We start from the raw sequence: 14,201 nt of genomic DNA on the forward strand, positions 1-14,201 counted from the left end.
TTGGCTCAAAAGAGCAAATGAACAATTACTTCTCAATCAAGGCTTATGTGATTTGTTCTGAAAGAATCCTCCAAAGTCTTCTTGCATTTCCTTTGGAGGTGACTGTGTTTGGAGAAGAGTGTTGGTGTGGCTTTCCAAGTGTCCCTGGTTTTAGGCTTGAGCTCAGGATCTTTGGGAACACCAGGGCTCTTTGGTCTCTGAATATCTAAATTATTTGGAAGCTTTGCAGTGAGGTAGAGTGCATGTGTGGGATGGGTTTATTGTCTCATTTCAGGCTTCCTTGTGGCCATGGGCATCCTGGAGATGATCTATAAGAAGCCACCTCTGACATCCTCTGAAGCACAGAGGATCAGCCTGACTCATCATGCTCACTGAATTCTATTTGACGGGGAAAGGCTTTGCTGTAACCATCCCTGGAAGAAAAACCCTGTTTTGTCATACATTTCTTATAAATATTTTAGTACTAAAATGACTTTGAATATAATTACTAAGAAGTTCAAGATGTTTAATGGGCTCCGTGGCAGTCAAGTTAAAATGCCTGTCACTTTGTCTCCGTAATGTGCACCGAACATTCCTGCCTGGAGTAAGAACCGTGAGTGTTATGTTTTTGGCTTGGATCTTGGCAGGTGTGTAACGTGACTCCTGATAGCAGGACAGCAGATTACATTCGGCTCTAAAACCATTTCTAAGGCTCTTGGCACCCAAACTGTTATTACACGTCTGCAGGTGTTTAGTAATTGGATTAATGCAGAGCCGAAGGAATGTCTGCTCCCCGGCTCTGAGAAACATTGAGGAAAGACAAATTCATTTCGGAGAGTGACCTGGAATGTACGATGACAGGCCTGCGCTCACACATGAAGCCAGATCTAAGCCTGCACGTTTAAAATGAACTGCTGTGAGCAATCACCTTCCATAGGAAAGTTTATCCAAAGCTAAATATAATAACAATGGCCTTGTGAGTCAGGCGGGAAGGAGCTTCAGCTTGGGTTTTGATCCTCTTCCAAAAGCAACTTAGACAACTTGAGCTTAAGCCTTCCTATCATGCAGCTCATGAACCCCACAATCCTAGGTGTTTAATAATAATAATAATTTTTAAAAGACCTTGGTAAACAGAAGAGGATGATAAGCCTCCCAGTGGAAGTGCTGAGACCACAATGGTATCCTGGATCATCATGCTCTTGCCAGTTAATTCCCACCTTGATTGTAAAGACAGTCTCATGGTGTCACAGGCCTCCTCTGATCGCTCATAAGATGATGGGCAGTGTTCACACCTCACTGCAGTGATGGCCAGTGCATAGAAGAAGTGGCTGCTTTTGGGGTAATTTTGTCATTCTGGCTAATTGAAACTTATTATACCCTCTGAGAGCTGGAAACCAAACTCTCCAAGGCTCCCATCTGAGTAGATAAAACCTAATGGTTTGGCTTCATAAACCTAACCTCTTTCTCAGCTTTACAACTCAGAGGGGAGGCGGACCATTTGGAGAGAGTCCAAGTAGAAGGAAGATAATGGTCAAAAGGCAAGTTTTGTGAAGAAAGGCAAAAGACTTGGTATTGCTTAGCTTAAACCCCAGAGGGGTAACTTGTAGTTCACAAATATTATTATAGTAGGCAGTGAGAATAGGTTGGTGGTAGGAGGGGAGGAGGACAAGAAGCTAGTCATGGTATATAGGGCATGAGTTTGAAGGGCTTGTAAGGTAGAGGAAATGAGAAATCTGTATGTGGAGGAAGAAGCATGGCCAAAATGGCTATTCATTCATTCATTTGTTCAACAAAATTTGCTACTCACAGCTATGTGCCAGTTCCCAGTGCATGGGGACTGCCACATGATTGCAATATATTTTCGACTTTCTGAGAGCTATATTCCAGGAAGCGTGGTATATACTCTTCATACTGGATTTGATAGCACAAGGGGGCTGTGACCACTCATGGGAGCATTTCGATGGCCTGGGGTAGGAGCTGGGCAGGTGTGTCTGGGCAGGTGTTGTGCCCCTCTGGAGGCTTCTAGGCGTCTTGGCTACATTGATGGGGTTCTAGCCGACTCTCCTGCTGACTTTCTGGCTCTCACGTGGAAGGAAATTTTATTGGGGAGGGAAGATGCAAATACAATTCACATCTGGTTATTTGGGTTGTAGGTGAGTGGAACATAGAGGCCTGGAAAGCCCCTGTGGTCATCTCAACCTGAGAGTCATACAGAGGAAAGTGGAAGAGTTCTGAAAATAGGCAACACAAACAAACAAATAGCAACAACAACAAAACTTTCAAGTGAAAGGCAATGATCTTGAGAGAATCTAGGGGAGCAGGCAACAGGGCCTGTTCAGGAGGAAAAGTGCTCAGAGCCTTCATCACTCAGATGCCAGTATGGCCAGCAGGGCTGGTGGAAGATCAGGGGAGGACAGAGGGGCAGAAGACTTGGGTGGGGAGATATGGTGCTACGTACTGGGCCAAGGATGAATCCCTGCAGAAGGGGTCAGAGCAGGGGTGAGTGATTCTTATGCTGAGAACAGTATTTTACATTTTTCCTGGGGCAGAAAGGAGCTTGTATAATCAAGATAAAGACAAGACACAAAGACTAATGAGACTAAAAAAAGCTTAATTTCTTTCCTTGAAAATTAAATCATGAAGCTGCTGCCTGAGGAACTAACTGGGTGACTCTTTGAAAAGTCATGTATCACATAAATCTGTCAGGTTACACTGGAAAAGGTTCTTACAGACTAGAAGCCCAACCTCATTAGTTTACATCAAGGGAACTGGGAAGGAATACCTCTAATTCCCAACCACACAACTCACCGGGCAGGGATCACTGGAGTCTAGAAGACTTATGGGAGGGGGGTACATGTAGAGATGACAGAGAAGGAGGAGTAGCTTCTCTGTGTATATTTACTACCCTGAAATTATTCAGTCAACCAGAAAACCAGAACTAAGTGCCAGTTCAGTGGAAGACATTGTGAAAGATAGTGAAGTGCTTGCTTAAGAGCTTTCCACTTTTGAGAAGAATCTCTGGCAGAGAGAATAATGAGTTCCTGGGAAATTCAGGTGGAAAGAGACCACTGTGGTGGGCATGGTCCAGGAAGGTTTGGAAGAGGAGCTGGGACAACACAAATCTGTGTGTGTATGTGTGTATGTGTGTATACAGGGGGTGGGAGGAGGAGAGGAGAGAAGAGTCCACAAGGCACTCAGAGGCTAGTTATTTGGAAAACCATGGTAGGATTCCATCTGTGATGCATGAAGATGTATAATTGATTTTGATGTCATGTGTGGATGTTTTCTCTGTAAACACATAGAGCCAGGCCAGAGGAAGCAGAGTGCAGTAATACAAATTCCTTTAGCTGAAGCGTTCGAAAACTTGAGTTGTCACCATCTGGTAGGACTAACTTTCTTTTGGTCTCTTCAAGGAATTGGGGTGTCTTGTCAGGCAGATGTTTCTATTTCAGACAATTGTAATGGTGTTGCCCATGTAACATCTGGAGAACCTTCTAGCTCTGAGGCCTGGCTTGTTTTGTAAAGGGAGTCAGGGTGCCCACAAATGGTTGGCAGTGCTCCTTGGTCCAGGAAGGGGAAGGACCCTCATCAGACTCCCTCTGATCCTTGTCAACTACTTCCTTCAGCACCGTCTTGCCCTGGAAGACCCTGAAAGCGATGTCATTCTGCACTCGAAATCTCTTCTTGTTTACAAGATATTTGGGCACAGTTGGAATCATTGCAACACAGTCCAATTTCTTCACCTCTTTTCAAAATTTTATCGCATAAAGCAGTATGCTGAAAGATCTCAATGCTACCGAAGGTTGCAAAACCAGAGTAGAGATTCATCTGCTGTTGGAATTCTGTCCAAAGACCTTTCTGTCTACATTCCATCCCTTTTCACAGTCCATGGCGTGCCCACCCCTGACACCCAGAGAGCCAGGCAGTTTCATCACATTTCTCAGGCCAAGGTTGGTCCTGACAAATAATTCTCCGACAGGCCCTTCCCATGAGAACTTGCCCCAGGTAAAACCCTGGTGAAACCTCATAGATGCGAACAGTCTCTGACAAGAGGGAAACTGAACTCTGAAATGTCAAAACTAACAAAACCCAAGAAAGCCAGTTATATACCCAAACTCGACTAATAAATGTTTCCTGATTAGTAGAGGGCCTTATGGGATATGTTTTAATAAGGAGATTGAATTGGATCACAATTAACATTACTTATGTATGCGATCAATATAAATAGTTTTTTCATTGAATCAGACAGAAATTCTACTTTATCATCCTGTTTGCTTTGCTGATATTATTTAATCAAAACCCTTTTTATTCAAAGATGTGGCATAGGTAAATTCTAATCCAGACATTCAATTATCCAAATCACTGACATTTTCCTGTTCTCAGAAAAATGCTCCAGGAACACAGGCTGCTTGTTCTCCTACCTTGGCTGGCAGAGAGCTACAGGGTAAAACATAGAAAATTGGCAAAACTCCATTTTCAATCCATGTTGAAAACTGGGATCAATCTTGCTTCTCTTTCTCCCTAAAATAGAAGGAAGAAATAAAAGAAGCCCTTCTTTATATAAAATTGGATCTTAGCATTCTCCAAAGGGGTGGCACCCCCTGGATTGCAGATGAAAAGGGCTCAGTTATACCAGTGAATAATCTGGGATAGGGAAGTGGAGGTGAATGGCTTCCTATAACTGTAAAAAATCCTCAAGGGGACAGAGGGAAGCTTCTGGGGTCAGGGACCTGAGTCAGCAAAAAGCAGGGAGACAAGAAGGTCAGAGCGAGGCTGGGAGTGGGAGCTTGTACCATACAGACCTTCTTACCTCCTACTTGATTTGGGGCTCACCAAGGTTCCCTGGAGTTCTTTCTATCTTCTCTAAATGCCAAGAACAAGTTGAAAGAGGAAGCACTAGAAGCACAAGAAGATCATCAAGAACTCCAAACTCAGAAGTGTTTCTTGATTCGTTCATTCAACATCACAGTATACATTGTGCATCAAGCCAAAGGCCAAAGTTGGAGGTACAGAGATAAATGATTCACAGGTGGTGTCCCCAGGAAGCTTCCAGCCTAAGGGCCCAAGAATAAGCTGCATCTCACCAAGAGTCTTAGAATTCTGGCTGCATTTGTGTTCAAGTTTCCTTACTCATGGTTAATTTACTATGCCAATCTTTTCCAGTGGATAGGAAACACCAATATCTTACAAGATGATGGAAAGCAATATAATCTGCACAACCAGGAGAATTGAATTTAGGTAGAGGCTGGGCTCAGGGCAGAGCCTAGGGTGTGGCAAGCAAGATGCCTAGGGCACAACATTTGGGGTGGTGTGACTCTCAGGGTCATGCTAGTGCTGGGTCTGCCTAATGCTGATGGGTTGACAAATGTACAGGTCATCAAACTCTCTGAAATTGGTTTGCCTATCTATAAAACAGGACATGTCAACCTCAAAGAGTTGCTGAATCAATTAATACTATACTTACAAAATGTCATAAACACGTTAGTTTTTATCAAAAGTAATGATTGTTTTTTTTACCTTTTTCATTAAGTACAATGACAGCATTAATAACCACAACCACAACATGCTTTGTGGTAGATCCAGCACATTATATTGGGAATGGACTATAGAAATAAAAGGATCTGGTCCTATGCTTAAAAAAAGCAATAGTTAAATATAGTTAAATATAATAGAGTAGCTAAATATGGCAAGGTCTTGAGTGATGGAATCAGAGAGACTTTGATTTTTTTTTTAAAGATTTTATTTATTTATTTGAGAGAGAGAGAGAAAGAGAATCTGAAGCAGACTCCCTGTTGACATGGAGCTTGATTTCATGAGCTGAGATCTCTACCTGAGCTGAAACCAAGATTGGATGCTTGACCGACTGAGCCACCCAGGCACTCCAAAATTTGGATTTTAATCCCAGATCTATCACCTACAGGTACTTAAGTTAGCCTCTGGTCTCCCATTTCCTCATTTGTAGAAAGGGAATAATAACAATGACTCATAGGGTTGCTCCTGAGGACTCCATGAGACTAGGTGTGTAACACTCGGATTGCAGAGTCTTGGAGGACTCTCCGTAGATGTGAGCTGCTGTCGTGTGCAGGCTGGCAGTACTAAGGTACTTAGTTTCTATAACTCCCTTTGACTCCCAATCACTGTTTCACTTATTGATACCCAGTCCCTGCTGGACCAGACTGTCTCCTGACATAACTCATTTTTTCCAGTTCCCTTAGCTGAGCTCTTCTTACACCACTCTATGTCACCACTCTATGTCACAAAGATGTTCTTCCTACAGGCTTGGTTTTAGGAATAATTATACTAAATATTGTGCCTTTCTTTCCTAAGTTTCTCCGGAATTTTAGCTATGGTATGAGTGCCCAAAATGAAGGATTTGGACTTTTTCCTTTAAAATAGGAACAAGGAACTACATTAACAGAATCAGGTTTTTATCTTATTAATTTAGTGAGTTCAGTATTTACCTTATGTTATTTTAAGTTGGTAATTTCAATATTTATTTTAATTAAAAATTTTTTTTAAAGAGTGGGGAGGGCAGAGGGAAAGGGAGAGGAAGAATCTTAAGCAGGCTCCATGTTGAGCTCGGAGCCCAATGTGGGGCTCGATCTCACAACCTTGAGATCATGACCTGAGCTGAAATCAATGATCAGATACTTACCTGACTGGGCCACCCACGTGCCCCTCTTTCAGTATTTATTTTAAAACTCTATTTTGAAGCTGAAAGTGAAAAAGAAGGACACACTTTGCTGCCTTTCTCTTGCTTCTAGCTGGGAGCTGGATGCATGAGCACAGCTGGTGAACCAAGAGCCACATGGGGCTCTGAGAGGCTTGGGAAAGAAATGTCATCTTAGCTCCACGAGGAGGAGCAGGTTTGGACTAAGGGAAGGGCTATGAGCCAGGCTCCAGAAGGGGTCAGACAGTACTGTCTAACCTATCCATAGGTTTAGGGAAAGACCTAATGGCACAGGAGAAGATGTGAACCCCTCTCTTAGCAAGTACTCACTGAACACCCAGTGGCACCGTCAGAACTGTAGGTAACGTAGACACAGCCTAGGCCCTGACCCTAACTAGCTTCTGCCTGGCATGAAGGCAATAGTGTTACACACAGGATGGAGGAACTCACTTCCACATCGCAGGCATACAGAGATTCACAGGTGAATATGGTTACAGCGCATCAATTTGCTTTTTTCTGGTCATATATCATTCTCTCATCTGTAATCTATCAGTTCCTGTTGGCCAGTGCCTTAATCCAACTTCTGGAATAGAATAGCCTTTAGGAAAAAGTTGTAAATGGATGAATGGATGAGTATATGGGCCCTTGAGGCATGCCCTAGCCCATGGTTCTAGGAAATGGATTTCTTTTTCCAAATCATTTATTTTACAGTTGCCTGGTCAGATTCAGTTAATAAATGAATCTTCATTTTTCATGATTGATTTTTCTTGCATTTGTTTATAAAATAGGGCTGAAATTATACAATTCTTTTATTTTTTAGTTTTATTTTTTATTTAAATTCATTTTAATTAACATAGAGTGCATTATTAGTTTCAGGGGTAGAACTTAGTGATTCACCAATTGCATATAACACCTAGCGCTCATTATATCATATGCCCTCGTTAATGCACATCACACAATTATCCCATCACCCCACCTACCTCCCCTTTAGTGACCCTCAGTTTGCTTCCTAGAGTTGAGTCTCTTATGATTTGTCTCCATCTCTGATTTCACCTTATTTCATCTTTAGAAAGAGATTTTTAACAAATATGAGCCACATGATTCTTCTTCACCAGAGGGAAGGGGTTATGGGCACCATGAATCTCCAGTTATTCTTGAAAAGTAGTTAATCAGATCATTGGAGGGGTGTTCTCTCATTTTCATAGAGTGTATTTTTATGCTCAAAAGAAATCAAAGCTGAAGACTTTGGGATGTATTCTGTCAAGATCCACGTGATCATTTTTTCCTTAAATTTAAGTTTAGAAATAAATATGTCTCTAAAGATGGATTCAAATGCTTTGGTTTCAAAACCACAATGAGATACCACCTCACACCAGTGAGAATGGGGAAAATTAACAAGGCAGGAAACAACAAATGTTGGAGAGGATGCGGAGAAAAGGGAACCCTCTTACACTGTTGGTGGGAATGTGAACTGGTGCAGCCACTCTGGAAAACTGTGTGGAGGTTCCTCAAAGAGTTAAAAATAGACCTGCCCTACGACCCAGCAATTGCACTGTTGGGGATTTACCCCAAAGATTCAGATGCAATGAAACGTCGGGACACCTGCACCCCGATGTTTCTATCAGCAATGGCCACAATAGCCAAACTGTGGAAGGAGCCTCGGTGTCCATCGAAAGATGAATGGATAAAGAAGATGTGGTTTATGTATACAATGGAATATTACTCAGCAATTAGAAACGACAAATACCCACCATTTGCTTCAACGTGGATGGAACTGGAGGGTATTATGCTGAGTGAAATAAGTCAATCGGAGAAGGACAAACAGTGTATGTTCTCATTCATTTGGGGAATATGAATAATAGTGAAAGGGAATATAAAGGAAGGGAAAAGAAATGTTGGGAAATATCAGGAAGGGAGACAGAACATAAAGACTCCTAACTCGGGGAAACGAACTAGGGGTGGTGGAAGGGGAGGAGGGCGGGTGTTGGAGGGGAATGGGTGACGGGCACTGAGGTGGACACTTGACGGGATGAGCACTGGGTGTTTTTCTGTATGTTGGTAAATTAAACACCAATAAAAGTTAATTTAAAAAAAAAAAAAAAAAACAAATGCTTTGGTTTTGTGGTTAGTAACCATTATTAAACAAATGTGCTTCCCCTTTGTTTTTAGCAGTCGATGTGCTTAAAACTGAGAGCCCAATTGTGCTACATCTACCCCAGCACCTGATAATTCCTTCTTGTTCTAACTTTGCATTGCGTTTTTATCTTGGATTTATAGGATGGGTTTTTCATGAATCCCCTGTATATTTGCAACAATTCCTTTGTATTTAAAGAATACAAAGATATAGGGACATAGATTCAACATTTTCTCAGAGGGATTTATGATTGTTCACAAAGTTCAAGAACCCCATCATTTTTGAATTCCCAGGACACACACACCTGTAGTGCTCAGTGATTAAGTTGAGGCAACAGATACCCAGGAGTAGATCTCTAGCTCATACTCACCTTTTATTATTGGAAACCCGGCTCCCTTGGATTTTAACTTGTCTTGGTTGCAGGATAGGGCCCATAGCAAGCCAGTTGTAGCCAATGATAGCTGCATCCCTCCTGCCCTGGGGATAGTTCGCACTTTCCCACTATTTCCCATAAGACCTTTGGCAGGTCAAATATCACAAATCCTTCTATGATAAAAGTTCTATGGGAAGTGCCATTTACTTTCCTGTTTCCTTCTGTTGCTTTGGAGAGTATGTAATATTGGTGAAGAAGGCCATTAGAAAAAAGCTAGAGTGTAGGGACTGATAATGGATATTCACAAATAGGGCTGATGCTCACCTCTCTCCAGCTTGTCTTCTCACATTGCAAAGCTGCATGGGAGAGTGTGGCTAGTTGATTTCTAAGGTACTTAGTTTCTATAACTCCCTTTGACTCCCAATCACTGTTTCACTTATTGATACCCAGCAAATCCTGATACAGTAAATTTTTCTTATATCTTGATAGCATACAACCCAAAGTTTTCAGCTTTGATCTCAATCATAAGATAAGGCATTCAGCATAAACTTCAAATGTGGGGCAGGATTTGGGATGGTTGTGCTTAGTGGGTAGTCACAGCACTAAACAAGAAGTCTAAGAGGAAACTAAAAGAGATGAAGCAATTTGCCCAAGGTCACAAAATAATAAGGGAAGCAGAGATCCAAATCCGGGCCTTTTTCAACCTTCAAATCCATGCTTTGCAGTACTACCAAGTAGAGAAGAACATTTCAGAAGGTCAATTATGAGATAAGGGACTGCCCTGGGTGATGACATCACACATTAATTAAACCCCACTCTTCATGACAGCAGTAAGACTCCAAGAGTACCCTGAAGTACTTCCATCCAAACCCTGGGACACAGAGTCACCTCCAGTCTCCAGGAAGCCAAGGACATTAACTGAGCAATTCTAAGTGGATTTGTCAGTCAGTTTAAAATTAGAGTATGCAACAAAAATCTTGAAAATAAGAAATGCAAACACTCTATTCCCATGGTTGGATTTCAAAATTGTATTCTAAGGATAAAATCCGGGATGTACATGAAGTTGTAAATACAAGATGTCCCTTTCAGTGTTATTTATAATATAAAAAATGATAGATGGTCAAACCGATAGTCAACAAGGGGTCCCAGCAAATTATGGCAGGTACACACAGGGATCTTAGACATCCCCTGTTGTGGAAGCATACATCATCAGGGGGGAAAGGGTTCTTGCAATGTTACAAAAGGGCAGGTTACAAAATAATATTTTTATTTCTGATAAGTATATTGACAATCTAAAAGAAAGATTTGACTAAATAAAACACAAGGCCCAGAAGTGTGGGATTATGGTGGACTTTTGTTTTCCTCCTCATGCTTCTCCGTGTTCTCCAGTTTTTCTGTAATGAGCATGTATTACTTTTGTAATCAGAAATAAATGTCAAACAAATGTCACTTATTAAAGATACAAAGCCAAATCCTGTCCTCCAAGCACTCAGTTCAGGACACCCCTGAGTTATGCTGCTGGATGCTCCCAGTCTCGTACAGGGGGGTCTGACCTCACAGCTGTTGAAGAGGCCCACTCCCTCTGTCCTTCCCCTGAGAATGCATAGCTGGCCTAGAGCGGGCTTGGCTGGAAGAGAACCCGAGTGTCATCTTCCCTACAAGGCCATGAGAGTGATCTGATTTCACACACCAGACCCATTCTTCCTGAAGAATGTCCTTCTCCCACCCAGTGGAGTGGGACCTCTTGTTCCCCATAGTGTAAGGGGTTCTCATGGTGCAGGATGTGGTGATGGTCAGCACTGGCTTTTTCAGGGGATTCCTGGGGACCTCATGGTGGAGGCTTGTGGCAGGCCAGGACATGCATGGGCTTGCCTGAATTTACACTGGGAAACACTCAGGCTCTGCTTTGCTGCATTTTTTTTTTTTATTTTTATGAATAAGTAACAGGTAATCCTTTTGGAGGGAGGTAGGATTTAAATCACACGTTGGTGACCTTACACCCAGAGTGAGCTATTGGCCATATTCAGTCCTCTATGTTCTGCCTTGCTCAGGATATTAAAGGTAATTGGTTAGACAGGCTCAGTGTTGTAACCAGCAGGCTATGGGCTGAATGATTTTGAAGGGCAGCCGAGTTTAAGCCTTCCGAAATGCTGTCATTTGCTAGGAAATGACAAGTGCTACTTCTCCACTGGAGCTCTCTCTTGCCTGCTGGCATCACCTTACAGATGCCCAGCCCCCGGAGCATTGGCTCAAGTGTGGGCAAGGTTTTCAGCCCAAGCAGGAGCTGAGGAGAAGGGTGGGCACTCCAAGCAGGGAGGAAGCTGGTGAGCAGCTGCTTTCACAGAGTTCTGACCAGGGAACGAAAAGTCTGGGAGGCACAAGAGCCCAACTTCTTTTGGTCTCTTGAACATGCAACCTGAACTTAGGGAAGTGCATCTGTGAGCACTCGGAGGGCAATGTTCAAAGCTCCACTGTGCATGTGTTCCCTCGGTCTCCTTGCCTTTCTTTTTCCCTCTTTGAAATGAAAAATAAAGCCACCTGTCAAAGCTGGTGATATGTTCAGACCTGTAACCCACACAGATTCAGGAAGACTTCAAAGTGGAAACTCCTTGGATCAGATTTCATTTCACTGCAGATGGTAAATTTATGTCCTGAGTTCCCACCTTTGCTCTCACTTCTGTTCTTTAAGCTGCTGAAGAGAATATACAGTGGTGTTAGGTGCAGACTAATGAGTTAAATGCCACTTATTCTCTCGAACTTTACAGACTATCTGGATTTCAACAGAGATGAGTTGAGACTCATCTTTTTATAGTTGAGCTTTTCTTTTTATAGACACTGGGGTCCTGAAAAGCATTTGCTGATAGAAGATAAAACACCCTTTGAGACTCTACCTTCCCTACTAGGGTGTCTGTCAACTTTCATAGTACTTGGGTTTATAACAATGGGGGTGAGAATAGTGTAAACTCATAGGGTGGTTGTGAGCTAATTGCATTATTCTATGCAAAACAGTAAGAATACTGCCTGAGACCAACTGTCATATAAATGTGTGAACTATCTTTTCCCCGAGGAACCAGACATGAAGGAAGCTGGTGAAGGGACGGTGAGTCCACATGCTATTTATTCAAAACTATCTTGGGCAGCCCGGGTGGCTCAGCAGTTTAGCCCCACCTTCGGCCTAGGGCATGGGCCTGGAGACCGGGGATTGAGTCCCCCATCAGGCACCCTGCATGGAGCCTGCTTATCCTTCTGCCTGTGTCTCTGCCTCTCTCTCTTTCTCTGTGTCTCTCATGAATAAATAAATAAAATCCTTTGAAAAACCCTATCTTTACCCATTATCTAATGTAAACTTCTCTGAGAGCCATGATCTGGCCCCAGCTTAGAACAAGGAGACATATGTACAGTGGTTTCCTTCCGTGGCTATTTTGCTCTAGAAAAGACTGGCATGCTGTCTCCTCAGAGAAGATCCACCCAATCTTTGCTCTATAATCTCTGAAATTCTATGATGCATGTATTCTGGGCCATGTAGTCTGGTTACATTGACTACAAAGCGGGTGTATTTTTCTCTTATCCCATGAGGCTCTCTTTATTGCTCCCCACATGGCTTTTTTTTGCAGGGCGCATCTGTTAACCTCTGGTTTGTGTTCCTTGTTCAACTAAGAAGCATTTATAAAGAAAGGAGGAGCCATGGCTTAGAAGAGATGTGGAATTTGTTCTGAAGCATCTCCCCTATACTTTGGACAGTGCCCTCCAGGTAAGTAGATTAGACAAGATCTAGGGGAGAGCTTGTAGGGAAGAGTAACTACATGTATACTGCCAAGGTGACACTCAGATTATCTTCCAGCCCCACTCCCTCTGGTAAGGGAGGGTCTCTTGTCTCATGTGGACAGAGCACTCATTTGCTTTCCAGATCAGTGACAGCTGACCAAGTAGGAGAGCATGTTTCTCCATGGTCCAAGGATGTTGCTTTGTGGACTGTAAGGTTCAGGCAGAGGTCAAGCCTGTGCGCACTCTCAGGGCAATGGGCTCTTGGGTAGGGTGCTCAAGACACTTTGTTGCTCATGATCTGGTCCTGCCTGGTCTCTCCTCTGGAGGACAAAGGAACAAGATGGAGTCTGGTTTGATATTGAATAGGTCACTGTGGTCAGCTGGCTCCTGGTTAAGAAGTGTCCCCAGCATGTGCATTTCCAGGTTGCACCCTTAGACTAACTAAAGAGGTGCAAGGGAATGCTTTAATCTGCATCCCAGGTGGACTTTAGTGCTCCCTTTATTCCTACATTCTTTTCCTCTTTCCATGTGGCACTTTCTGCCTGGATGAAAACCTTGTATATAAACATCTTCTTTTGACAATCACCATTACCACTGGACTTTCAGCCAAGAATAAGACCATTCATCAGACATTCTCAGACTACAACTCGTTCCCTGATCTTGGAGAAGCGGAGAGAAAGTAGTTCCCATCCTCTAGGAGCTCACAGTTCTGTGTGGCAGGCAGATGAGTGGAGAGGGAATTGCCAGGACCACAGAGACTGTTGCAGTGGAGGGGTACATGAGGCGTAGCTGGAGGGCTGTGTTCTTGACAGGCTGCTTTGTGCAGGAGAGGGGAGTTCCTTTCTCATGGGAAAGGAAGTTCCCCTGGGGATACTAATCTTCATCAGATGTAGCACGTCTCCTCCTTTAGGGACTGATACCGATATTAGCCTCAGCCTTCCTTCATACTCTCAGAGAGTTTCAGGATGGCCTGGTGTCTCCACACAGAAACTGAGCCTGGTTTTCAGTTACTTAGAGCCAATTCTTCTGGCATCATCACTTCACTGCTCAAGCTGTTCGGCTACACCTATTACCTGATTCACTTAAATATCGGCTGCCCCTGAGTTCCTTCCTTTATACTTCTTACCTTCTTATACTCAGGTTCATCCTGGGTGAAGTCTTCATAGCCTACCCATCCATTCTCAACCCTTTCTTGAGTTTCAGGAGTCACTGCCCATTCCCTTCATGTGGTAATTGCTGCTTACCACCCAGGTCTGTATCTGATCTCAGGGTCTCATATT

General features: G+C 43.1%; 1 long non-coding RNA gene across 1 annotated transcript; it reads left to right on the plus strand.

Annotated features, from left to right (window-relative positions):
* The first annotated feature begins 5,688 nt into the window (after positions 1-5,688).
* LOC121492104 lies at positions 5,689-12,898 on the plus strand. Its single transcript, XR_005988110.1, has 3 exons — positions 5,689-5,899; positions 12,224-12,256; positions 12,771-12,898. It is a non-coding gene; the product is annotated as an uncharacterized LOC121492104 (long non-coding RNA).
* The last annotated feature ends 1,303 nt before the right edge of the window (positions 12,899-14,201 follow it).

This window comes from Vulpes lagopus, chromosome 5, assembly GCF_018345385.1.
Source record: "Vulpes lagopus strain Blue_001 chromosome 5, ASM1834538v1, whole genome shotgun sequence".
Classification (NCBI taxonomy): domain Eukaryota; kingdom Metazoa; phylum Chordata; class Mammalia; order Carnivora; family Canidae; genus Vulpes; species Vulpes lagopus.